We start from the raw sequence: 12,663 nt of genomic DNA, 5'->3' as shown, positions 1-12,663 counted from the left end.
TTTTTTTTTTTTTTTTTTTATGATATAGCTTGAATGAGAGAATTATTTCTGTGGGACTTGAAACTACTACATGTGCAAGAACCTTGCTTCTCTTCATTATACCGAGAGCTTGGTTGTAAGGGACAACAGCTTTACTAAACTTTACATTTTTTATAATCATGGATCATAACTCAAAACTTTGTTTAAATAAGTTCTAGTTTATTTCTAACTGATCTAGTCTCAAACGTTTTCTTTTCTTGTTTGTACATTTTACAAACAAGATCAGAATTACATTATCAGACCATAAATATAATATAATAACTTTATTAGGTAAACCTGTAAAACCCTTCTGCAATCAAAAACAGCATATTGGCCATATATACAATATACTCCACTTTTGTGAAGCTCATGAACATTTTTTGTTGACACTGTCAGGAAGGTGATACTTCTACTTTGTTTATTATAGATGTCACAGTAGTTGGTGTTGTTGTACTGGACTCCATTATATTAAAGGGTGTTTCTAATATTTTCGACTTAATATAGTGGCCTGTGACTGAGTGTATGTACTCAGGCTCCCTTAGATGTTTCACTATATTCTGTCAACATTTCATGTTCCTACGTAGATTCCATCGTATTAATTTTATGTATGATTTGTTTTTAATGTTTTACAAAGGGTTTAACTTAAACCAGGCCATTCAACAGTGAGAGCAATCCTATTGCATCCATACATACAGTACAACTGTTAACAAAACAAATACATTTTTTTTAAACGCACTGGTATTGGATTGGTACAATGTATTGACCGCAAGTTCATGTATCTGTATCGGGAAGGAAAAATTAGTTTTGGAATATCTCTAGTCTAAATGGCATTTGAGGTCAAGTTTTCTCTACCTTAAGAAAACAAAATCCTCTTCTGGTAAATACTGCTCATGGACACTTGTTTTTATGCTCATTTAAAAAGAAAAATGCTCTTCCAACTTCCATGAAAGTAAAACGTATTAGTTTTTTTATTTAGAGATTGGTTGATCAAAATATTAAAACGTACTCATGTAGATAAAAGGCCTGCCACATTCCCCTGAAGACTTTGATTGGTTAAGTATTTGAAAGCATGTAATCTTTATACATCTGTTGGTCAGACCAGTTGAGGCCTTTTTACCCCTTTTGGTGATTAACTCAGATCAGAAATGACTCCTCAAACATCTCTTATAGCTCTTTTCAACACAACCAACACTTAAAATCAGGCTCAACAAAATCCTGCAGAAATGAATTTTGTAACTAAAGCTCTAATCAGTTGCTAGGTGTTATACAGAATGTTAATGTAAGTTACTTGTATCAACAGAATCAAGTAAATAAAGCTATTTATGGTAATTATAGAAGTCTGATGGCACCTAATTTGAATTAGTTTCCACAGACATTTTACTGTCAGTGGAAAGTTTCTTGTATAGATTTGCCCAATTTTCTATCAATGAAATAAAGATTGGCTTTGATAAAATAAGTAATACAAAAAGATCTATATATTCTTTGCTAGTTTTTTTATATATATATATATATATATATATATATATATATATATAAAATAGAAGATACAATATGCAATTTCCTGCTGATATGAGGTCCGTTCCCTGCTATTGCTAATACATATGCTGTAGCTTAATGTTATTAGGGGGATCTGAGGATGTATGTTCATTAGCCTGAATAAGCAGTGCTTACTGGCAGTAGTTTAAGAGCTGCTAACTTGGCACTGACAAAGACTATTTTATCTTGAGATACATGCTGGTGCTGCCTTCCGTTAGCACTGTAGCTTCAGAAATGTGTGTACCCTTCTATACTCTTCTATCTATCTATCTATCTTCTGTCCTTAATGTATTGTATATTATTGCACACTAGCACCGTGAAGGGGTTCAGTCTTTTGTGATCTTTCCAAAAGTTTCCTTAACTAACATTTTGTCTGGGGAGCTTTGCTTGTCTGGTTAACTGTTTTCAGTGTAGGGAAGTCATCTGTGATTAAGGGTGATATGTGAATGCACTTGACAAAATGGCAAAATGGCATTGAAATTAAACTTAAGTAATTGTCTGTTCACAAAATTACTTAATTGTTTCTCTTATTCATTACTGCTGTATGATTAACACTTAGTGTACTCGACATTGAGAGTTATTATCATTTTGCATCATCGTTGACAGGTGTTGTTTTTCAATTTCAATTGATTGAAATGCAAGATATTGCATTATGAGGTTATCAGAAAGCAGTGTACATGCCATGGACACCACTTTTTTAGGTTCTATTGTGGGAAATCTGAAGGGCATCATGAAGAGCATACATTTTGCTTTCAGCATTTGGACACCAAAAAAAGTTGAGTGTCATTTTGGCTTTTGTTCCCCTACAACGAGGGTATTGTTTAAGAGTAATTATTATTCGTGGTTAAAAACAGTTTCAGCAGTTTTAAGCAAAGCAAATTGTTAGCAGCCCCAGTACAAGCATTGACTGATTTTCAAAAACCTCTATCTGTGAAACCCTAATCTCCTTTGTTTTTATGGATAATGTTTTTATACATACCTGGGTTGTTGTACATTTTGCACAGCAACAACTTACATATCTTGGTTTATTTCCTCTTTTTACAAATCCGTATTTTCCTGATACTGTATAATTAATTAAATAATAAAACTCTGTGACGTAGGGGTTTTTCTCATTTTCCTCATTCCCCACCATCTCCTCATTTCTCTAATCTCTATGCCTCCATAACTGTAAAAAGTGATTGCAAAGTCTCTAAATTTTTGTATTTTGAAACCTTTGAAATTTATTTTAAGGTTTCAGTTTGTCATGATTTCAGAACAAAAATCTGGGCCTCTGTGCTTAGCAACTGCAACTGTACACTGCTTTATTAGCAAAAAGGCAATACCAAGACTTGTGTGCTTGTAGATAATTCATTATTGGAAGGACACACTACACATGCTTTAGAATAATTTAGTTTTGTCAAAGCTCGGTATGAAGAGATGTTCATAAAGGTCTTAGCATCTGTAAGCAAAACTGAGCTGATATACTACATGTATTGATTTTCCATGTATGTGACAGCCGCAATACTTACAGCACTGACACAAAAGGAGAACCGGCACCTAGTGCCAAACAACAATGTACTTTATATGACAATGTAGGTCGCTGTGATTAAGTTTCCAACTAACAAACTGTCAAAAGGGTAAATCAATAGGTAATTTTGGGGCAAGACGAGTGGTTGGAGTCAATATTCTGAATCAAGCAACCCACTGGAAAGCCCTGAGGGAGCCTGGTAAAAGGATTACCCTCTGCTACCCTTAAGTTCTCACTCCATAATTGTCATTGAACAGTGATGAACATCACAGGCATGACCATGTATTCAGCTCACACTTTTACTAACTACAAGATACAAAATCAACACACATTTCCAAGCTAAGCCCAGCCACATGACCACATTATATTTCCATTGTTACATTACACCGAAAAACACATTCAAAAAACCTAACGTTCTGGAAATTATTCACAAATGAACCAGGGTTAATAGTGCCATTCATAATGGAGGACTAATCCCCATGATTTGAATGGAGGACAATCATGAGGCCAATCAGGGCCTTTCCTCTAAGCTTTATGTTTGGTGATCTATGCTGTACATTTACTCCCTGTAGAAAGGATTCAACTGAAGCGGGATGTAATGCACACACAGTGATATTCACTTTGTTTCACAGAGAGCTATGAATAGGAACAGTGCTTGAATCAAGCCCTAATGCGAGCGTTATCCGTCAGACATTTGTGCTTATTGGTCCTTTGCCTGTCAGTGGAGCCAGAATGGAGGATGACATTTATAATGTACAGTTTTATTGTCTGTACCTTCTCACTAATGTTCATAGTTTAATCTCATCAGTAAGGATTGTGAGATAATCCCTGAAGTCTTTTCATGATGCATTTCATAAGGTATTGCACTTGAATCAAGTGATAATTGAATAACTGCTCGTAGGAGCTCCTGCAAAGTTAATTCATCCTGTCCGGTGACACGGAGAGCAGTATCTTGAAACAACAATCTAGATGTAACAATGGCAAGTGGCATTATTGTGAATAATCCTCTTTTGACACAATGAACTGTGTTATCGTTGTGAAGGATTTATTTTCCTTTGTGTTTTTGCGAAAAAAGCAATGCCCACATCTGTTACTTTTTGAAAGGAGAAACCGCAGAGGAAATTCCTGGTATAGATTGAAAGAAAGACACTTGAAATGGGGTTGACTGACCCAGGATGGCAGTACACAACCAGCTTCAAATGAAAGAAATAAAAAGAAAGCGAAAAGCTTATTGGATGTATTGAATCATTTTTACTTTGCAGCCAGCCAAGGGATTGGATGGGGTGCGTGATCGGACTCAGTGCCAGGTCGAAATGTGTTAACAGAAACACACTTGACTTCAGACATCTTGAAACATATATACACATGGCCCAAGCCATATACCATTCACAAACAGGATACAAAAACTCATCTATTGTACATGTCTATTCGTTATTTGATTTTCTATTCTATTTGATGTTCAGATATGTGTTTGGAAAACAGTTTTTGATTGAGATTGAGATTCACCACTAACAAAAAATCCGATATGACATGGACTACTGTATTGTCAGTAATGGTCCTGTCATGTTAACCTATATAACAAAAGATCATAAGGTTTTAATTCTGTAAGGTTGCCCCTCTGCTCTAAGATGGAGATACATGTCTACAAGACTGATAGGTTTGGATTTATAGAAATAATAATTGATTTCACACTCTGAATTTTTTCAAAAGGAAAAGACATTTTCCAGATCTTCACAGTAAGTGCTGTCTTATCCTGAGTCACCCTATACAGTTCACAGCAGAAGTCTGTCCCTTTTCTGCAGTCTTTCACACAGACAGCATGTTGAAATACAGTTTTTCTAAGACTGCTGGGCAATGTGGCCTCTATTAAACCTGTAAGGTGTGTTTCATAGCCACCTTTCTTCCATGTAAGCTTTGAAAACACTTAAAGTTTCACATTTCAAGGTCTCTACTAAACCTGAGGCTAAACGCCTACACACACTCAGTTCCCCTATTCTATTAGTTTGCCACAGCAGCTGCTAGGGTTACACTCCTAAATAATGCAGCATTTCTAGTTGAATAGTTGAAGTTGCCTGGCTGTTGATCTCACTTGAGTCAGTAAAACACGTTGTCCAAGACAAATAATCTTAGTCATTAACTGTTAGCCAGTCTTTATTTGACTATGTGAACTGTATTTAACTGGATGTAAAAAATATCTGAATGTACACAGTGATGCGTTATGGAGTGTGCTAGTAGTCTTATGTCCTTCCTTCTTATCAACTTCTATTTGTGTCTCAGTTTGAGATTTCCTTTGCTCCCCAGTGAGACTTTCAACAACCCTGAGAGAATAAAAGTGAACTTATGTCTTGCAGCTTTGTGTTCTGGTCAGTTGAGGCTACAGTTGCTAGAAACATTGACCTTTTCTGCGATAGAATTATTGCGGTATGATGTTTGATCATAAACGCAAAATGGCAGCAACTAAAGAAGCCTTGCTCTTTGATTTTGCTGCAAACCTGATGTTTCATGCTAAAGAAATGTTTCTAGCGTAGCCGCACTAGAAACATCTCAATTTGAGGTCACCATGTCTATTTTTAATGAGTTATTTACAAGGAAATATATAACACCAAACAATGAAAAGGGCACAGCCATGCAAGGTAGATATCCAATTATAATGACAGACCTCAGGGTGTGTTTTTCTTTATTAATTACCATTTGAAGACTGTGGTATTAAAATGATACACTGTCAGTTTTGACAATAGTTTTGGCCCTCCTAATTCATACCGTGCAAATATGCAGACCTGCAAGTCCCTTACAACCACATTTCTTTTCTCCTTAAAAATAACAACCTGCTCAAGATTTAGAGGAACTGCACAGATGGTGGTATACTAGACTGGTCACGCGGGACAATTAGTATGTGAATTGATGATGATGCGGGCTCAGCACTAATTGGAGGCTGGTAAATGAATGTGATATCTCCCTCTGTCTCAGTGGGCAGCAACATCAGGTAGCACTGTTATAAGTCTATTTCCATAACCAGCCCTGGCAGAGTGTAATGGGTTGATCATATGCAATGTGCAGCCAGTCTGCATCTCGGCCACCAGCACCAGCACCAATATCTCTCTCTCTCTCTCGCTCACTCACACACACACCTACAGCAGTATATCAATATACTGGCTATGAAGCTTTTGAGGTAATAGGAAATGTATTAAAGCAAGTTTTTTTTTTTTAATATAAAGAATCTGGATGTTTAAAGATAAAACTGCGTTTTAGTTGCAGACTTAATGAACTCCTCCACTCTCAATTGATGCCATTGCCTGCTGTTTGAATAAATGTGTTCACACTAAAGGTGGAGAAGGTTAATAGGTTGGAGACACAATATCAATTTATTTTCATGCTTCTGTGTATCCTTAGCCTCATAGTTTTTTCATTACTATACCAGTCACTAAATAAATCTCTTATACAAAGAATTGTGCTCTTAATGTGCACAGATAGAAACATGTTTGCATGTGTGTTCTGTATATTTATCTCCTATTGTAAATTGCAAGTTAAAGGGACAACTGTTTTATAGCTTTATAAGATCATCCACTCAGGAAGCTCTTGCAAAGCAGTGTGGCTGCAGTTAAAATGTCATTCCAATGCAGTTTGTATCATCTGATCCGGCTAGGATGTTGCTGAGATCTGGTCTGGGTGTGTTTACTGCCTTTTTGCTCAGATTGCGGTTGGATCTTCAAATGACAATGTCAGACTAGATTACACCAGTACAGCCTGAATGACTGAGTTGTTAGCACTATCACCTCACAGCAAGAAAGTCCAGACCAAAGTGAAGTCTGTGGAGTGTTCTTGTTGTGTTCATGCTTTGTTTTTTTTTTCCACCCAGAGAAATGCCTCTCATGCCAGGATCAGACTACACTATTCTACGAAAGAGTGGCAACACTATCAGTATGACACGACCAAGCCCCAATTACTGCATGATGTTGTCAAGATCGCGTGAGTTCATAAGTCAACGCAAGTTCATAGGTACCAGTGCTGAATTGTGTCAAATCTTCTGCAAATTCACTATAATTCCTTACATAATGCAATGACAGTGTTGCAGTTATAATAATTACAAAAATGAAGGCCTATACCACCCCACCGTTAATTATGTGTCTTGGAAAGTGTTTCAGTAAGAATATTAAAATAAATATATGAAGTTATTTAAGGAGAAACATGCTAATGTTTAATGCAATGATTATTTATTTTATTAATTATTTGATAATATTTACTGTGAATATTGTAATGTGCATTAGCCACAGTTGCAAATAGTACATCCACTATACTAACCTGATGCCTTTTCATGGGATCACACATGTTAAATTAATGCCATCCCTTGTGCATTAGCTGATCATTTATTCAACCACTGATGATGTGCTGGCAGTTGAGCCTCATGGGAGGTCTGGCCCGGGGAAGCTTTCTTTTGATGGAGCATGCAGGCGTTTTTTTTTTTTTTTTAGTGCTCGCAGTCCCCTCCAGAAAACCAGCAGCAAGGAGCAGTAAATCAATAGCCACGCAGTGTGGGCAAATGACAACCCGTTTAGTTTGCCGGCCTACTTCGTTTCACAACATGTGGCCTGGCCTTCCAAACCGAAGGCATGTCTCGGGGAGAAAATATTTCCCTGCACTAAATCAGATTTGGCAGCAGGTGGTCCGTGGAGTTGTGAGTGAGCTGTCGCTACACCTGCCAAGGACTGTGGAGCCAGAAGAAATCACTCTATTTTTCTCCACCCAGGTGACTCTCCAGCACCTCCCACTGGTTCTATATATCAGTGGTATCTGGCTGGTTTTGATGCGTCATCCATTAACATTGTAACATCTTTAACATGATCATTTATATCGTGACATGAGCATAACTAATTCAAACTGCACAACGAAAATATTATTTAGTAGTGGTGCAAAGGACTGTAGTTGATACTCTCGGTTTGGAATAGCAACATAGATTTCGGTGCCTCATTTTGGTGCTATGTGATGCTCCGAAACTGCACTATGCACGATGCTGCACTAACAGTGCAGATCCACCTGGCCGTGCGACGCTTCTCTCTCAGTGCGTTCCACGTTATTCCAATGGGTAACGTCAGGCGACTTTATTGTGCCCACAAAGCATCCTGGGAAGTTGGCGCTGCATTTGAAAAACGCTGCACGTCAGAAAAGCTGGCAGATGCCCATCTTTATGCAAATGAATCCATTGAACGTGACTATTTAATAGAAGTAGACAAAAATCTTTCAGTAGCCAAACCCACGTGACAGGTTCGTCCAATCAGCCGGTCAAGGGCGTAGAGCATCAACCGTGGATGTATTATGTTTATTATGGTTTGGACTTGGCAAAAGCTCATAGAATAATAATGCTGATTTTGTTTGAAATCCAATATATTTCTTGCAGTGTTATTAAAGGATGCTTCTAAGAGTAATACCTTTATGACCTTGATCTATGTGCGGAATGAGTTTTATCATGTGAAGTATGGATACAATCTGGGTTCAAAGGGAGGATGAAAAAGGGATCTGTGCACATAAAGGCAACTCTCTGGCTTTCATGAGACCGCTGTAATATCCCTCTGGGCTAAATAACCTGTAGCATGTTCTTATATGCACAACAATTTGTCCTAAGCAAAGTCATCCTGAGAAAAAACAGTGCTATAATGCTAAATGTAATATGAATTATGCATGTCAAGGGCAAAACTCGATTATACGGTTATTTATCTGATTGACTGGTGCTATGGCAGTGTGGTTCAATTTCCGTTCCTTCGCTCACACTTCATAGCCTCTTACTCTCGATCTCTAATCTTTACATTTAAAAAAAAAAAAAAAGTAGTGTCTGGTTTTTTTCCTCACTCTTTCTTCTAGACAGGAAGGTTGTATACTCTAGTGGTTATCGAAACAGTTATGAAACAATTTCTTTCTCCCATAAACTCTGGACTCCCTAAAGGACTCATGTGGTCATGTATATCATGTGGTCCATAAAGTAATGTAATACATTTTGCTGGCTTCAAAGAAAATAAAAGAGGATTACTACATGGATCGTTTGTTAAAAAAGACAAAAAACTGGGAAAATAAATATGACCAGCAATGACAATCAACATTGTGTCCATTAAAGGATTTTTAAGGTGAGGATTTTATTATATCTTTTGTTATTGTCAGCAAATCCCAGGCAATGCTAACAAGTATAACACATGTAGCCAAAGCCTTATAGAGCTCATTCCTCTGTCATAGATCTCAATTGTTTTCAAAAAACTATTTAAAAAAGCATCATTGAGCCATACTGTTACACTCGATTACATACTGTATTCTTTAATTATGATGTACAGTAGTTTCCTATGTCTTTGCTAGAAATTACTTGTGGCCGTGAGTCACCAACAGGCTGGGGAACTTGATGGACTAATGTTTATTTCAGGCTTTTCTTGGGACTTGTGGACATCAAGAAAATGAATCGTCTATTTTGATCATCGATTAATCGATTTAAAGTGCTCATGTTATGCTTCTTGGCTTTTCTACTTCCTTTTTATTGTGTTATTTATCTTTTTATGCATGTTAAAGGTTTACAAAGGGAAAAAGCCCTATGTCTACCCAGGGCTTGACGTTAAGGATTCCGCTTGTCCAGGACTAGTGGATTTTTTGCAGGGCAAGTGGAAGAGAAATGTACTTGCCCCACTGGACAAGTTAAAACTCAACCAAAAAAAAAGCCATGTTACTTCAAGTTATGTGACACTCATTATGTCTACATTACTGATTTGAAACCACTACATTTTTTCCCGACGATCCTGGGCAGTGGATGGCTAACGTTAGACCAGGTGGTAGCGGGTCAGCGGACCGCTAACATTAGACCCATTGCTGTATCCATGAATCTCCATTTTCCTTTTTGAGCACAACCATGCCAAACATCCAAATCTTGTTACTTTCCAGGTAATAACACAAATCATGCGGGCAATGCTGAACTGACATCTCCTAGTAAATACCAGCATCGAGACAACAGGACGTCGGATGACTTTGACATTACACTGCACACAACAGACTGCACAGTTATTAGTTTTATATTTTTGTAACAGATAATGTCACGTATAAACCTTTTTTATTGGCATCCTTCACCGACAGTAAGGGGACTTGCAACACTTATTAGGGTGTGTAAGTATTGTCAAATTGCTTTTAAGAACCTATGGATGCCTAAGCTATTGCTACCCAACCCTCCCCATATTATTGAATCTCACAGTCCTATTGCTGGCTTAAGATAAGATGTAGAATCCATGCAGTGGAGGCTTATCTGAATTTAGCACACACTCTCAGGAGTATGGGATTTCACTAGAAATTCCATCACCACACTTCAGGTATGACCCAATTAATGTGACAATTTGCTGCCTTCCCCTTTCACCTCCTGCCACATCGATAAAAGATCAGAACTTTCAATAAAAGCAGTTTAGGAATTTTTGCAAGGAAGAAGAAAATTATTTCATTTGCTTACAGCAAGCCGGTGCCAGTATTCAGCAAAATATTGTTTGTTAGCCAAAAGAGCACCACTCTCTAGAGCTGAACTAATACTTTGATATAGCTAACATTATTGGCCACAGCAATCTTATCACATACACGGTATCAGTAATCAGTAGACAGTTATTCAAAAAAAGTTGTTATTGCCAGAGTAGAATGTCCAGAGAGAGCACTTACAAGTGTATTTTGAATGTTGAATTTTATAGGTCTTGGGCATATTTTTTTTTTAACTAGGAAATTTAATAGAAACAACTATTAGACAATATATGTTTATTTCTTTACTAATTCTCAAATATCAATATTGGTATTTGCTTGGGTTTTTTGCAGTTCAACAACCTCTGGGGATTCCTCTCTTGTGAAATATTCTGATTCATGTAAATTTTTTGATTAGTTTGATTTTCATTCAAAAAGAGAGTTCAATACTGAATTTTAGGATAAAATATAATTAAAATTAATTTGACCCTAATACAATAGGACTGATGTCTGGATCTAAATTTATATTGGATATATTCAGAATTGCCTGGCGGCATTCCATTAAATTCCACATAACTTCTCTAACACCCCTCTTTGATTAAATTAGCATATGTTTAATGTTTTGATATGTTTAAAGTACTTTTGGGATTGATACATATCTTTGCTATGGTGTTGTGGATTTTGAAATGGCTACACATGCAGATTAAAATAGACAGGTGCATGTTACTGACTGGCCCTGGAGGAGTGTGCATCATTAATGAGTTGTGCGACTGTTAAACATTGCATTACTAGATAATGCTGCTGTACACAGTGCATACATCCTCTTGCTCAGACAATCTAAGTCTTTGTTTTCTCTAATTATGGATTTTCCCCATCCTCAGAGACATGTTAAACAAAGTAGTACTTAAGACTTGGCTCGACCATCTTTGATGTTTTTTCTGCACAGTGTGATCATTATTGACATTAGTGCTAATCTGGGAGCAAAAGCTGGAGCAGCTGCCTGGAAAAACCAGGAAGGATTACTGGCACTAAAAGAGTCCCAGAGCTTGGACAAAAAAGCCATGACTGATGGTCATAGCCTGAACCAGACCCAACAAGCTTTAATTAACTGAAATGCATACTCTTTGGATCCAAAATTTAAACAATGACAACAACTGTGTCCATTTGCTTTGCCAAAATATGTTCTGACAAACTCAAGACCAAAAAACTTGGACGGACAGCAGTGGGTGTAGTTTAATGTAGAATCTGCCTGCTGGTCACCTTAATACTGTTAATGAGATGGACGCCAAGCACCCTCATTCATTTAAGTTCTTTTTGCCTTATTTGTGTGCATCTAATCTTATCATGCATTGAGCAGAATCCAACGTAACCTGTACAGTGTGACACGTTGCCGTCTTTATAAAATCAGTTGGCATTCGTGTGTTACTTCCTTGGATACCTCTTTACTTTGTGTGTTATAAAGTTGGATACCTCTTTACTTTTTTTAGATACTCTCTGTAAATGGTTGTATTATACTACCATGATGTTTTTTTTGCATGTGCGCGCGTGCATTTGCACCCATGCATAAAAGTTAGTCTAGATGCACCTAGTATCGTAACAATCAATGCCAAGTAGAGGAGAAGTGCACAAAAGAATTAGACAGCCAAAGGAAATGAACCAAATTCAATTTCAGCCTGGGTCGCTCAAGCTGTCTGCCACATAAAGCCCAGACTTAATATAAGATGGGCACCAATGTCATTATTATTCAGACCTGATGAGGCGCCTTCTATTTAATAGAAACTTTCAATTTAGTTCACCTAACAACAATTCTTGCATTTTGAAGCTGGTTTGCCTCAGTATTTTGATCACCCGCTATTTGAAACCAATGAAGGTTGGGTAGATTGAAAATGTAGTGATCTTGTGGGGTGTGTGCAGATGGTGGTTATTGATTTATTTAAATAAGAAATATTGCTTATTTCAAAAGGCCCTATGTGTTACTTCTATGCTAAGGAGCCTGAATAAGTAAAGTGATGAGTCACTTAGCTGCCATATATTCAGGAAATTGGTTTGTCGTAGTGTAACAAAAGGCTTGTCTGTGGCACATAATTGCTTTAGACCTGCAGCTTTTGACTACACACACATATATACACACACACACACACCAG

The sequence above is a fragment of the Etheostoma cragini genome, chromosome 6 (assembly GCF_013103735.1).
Source record: "Etheostoma cragini isolate CJK2018 chromosome 6, CSU_Ecrag_1.0, whole genome shotgun sequence".
Taxonomy (NCBI): Eukaryota; Metazoa; Chordata; class Actinopteri; order Perciformes; family Percidae; genus Etheostoma; species Etheostoma cragini.
Note: the sequence above shows the minus strand (reverse complement) of the source record.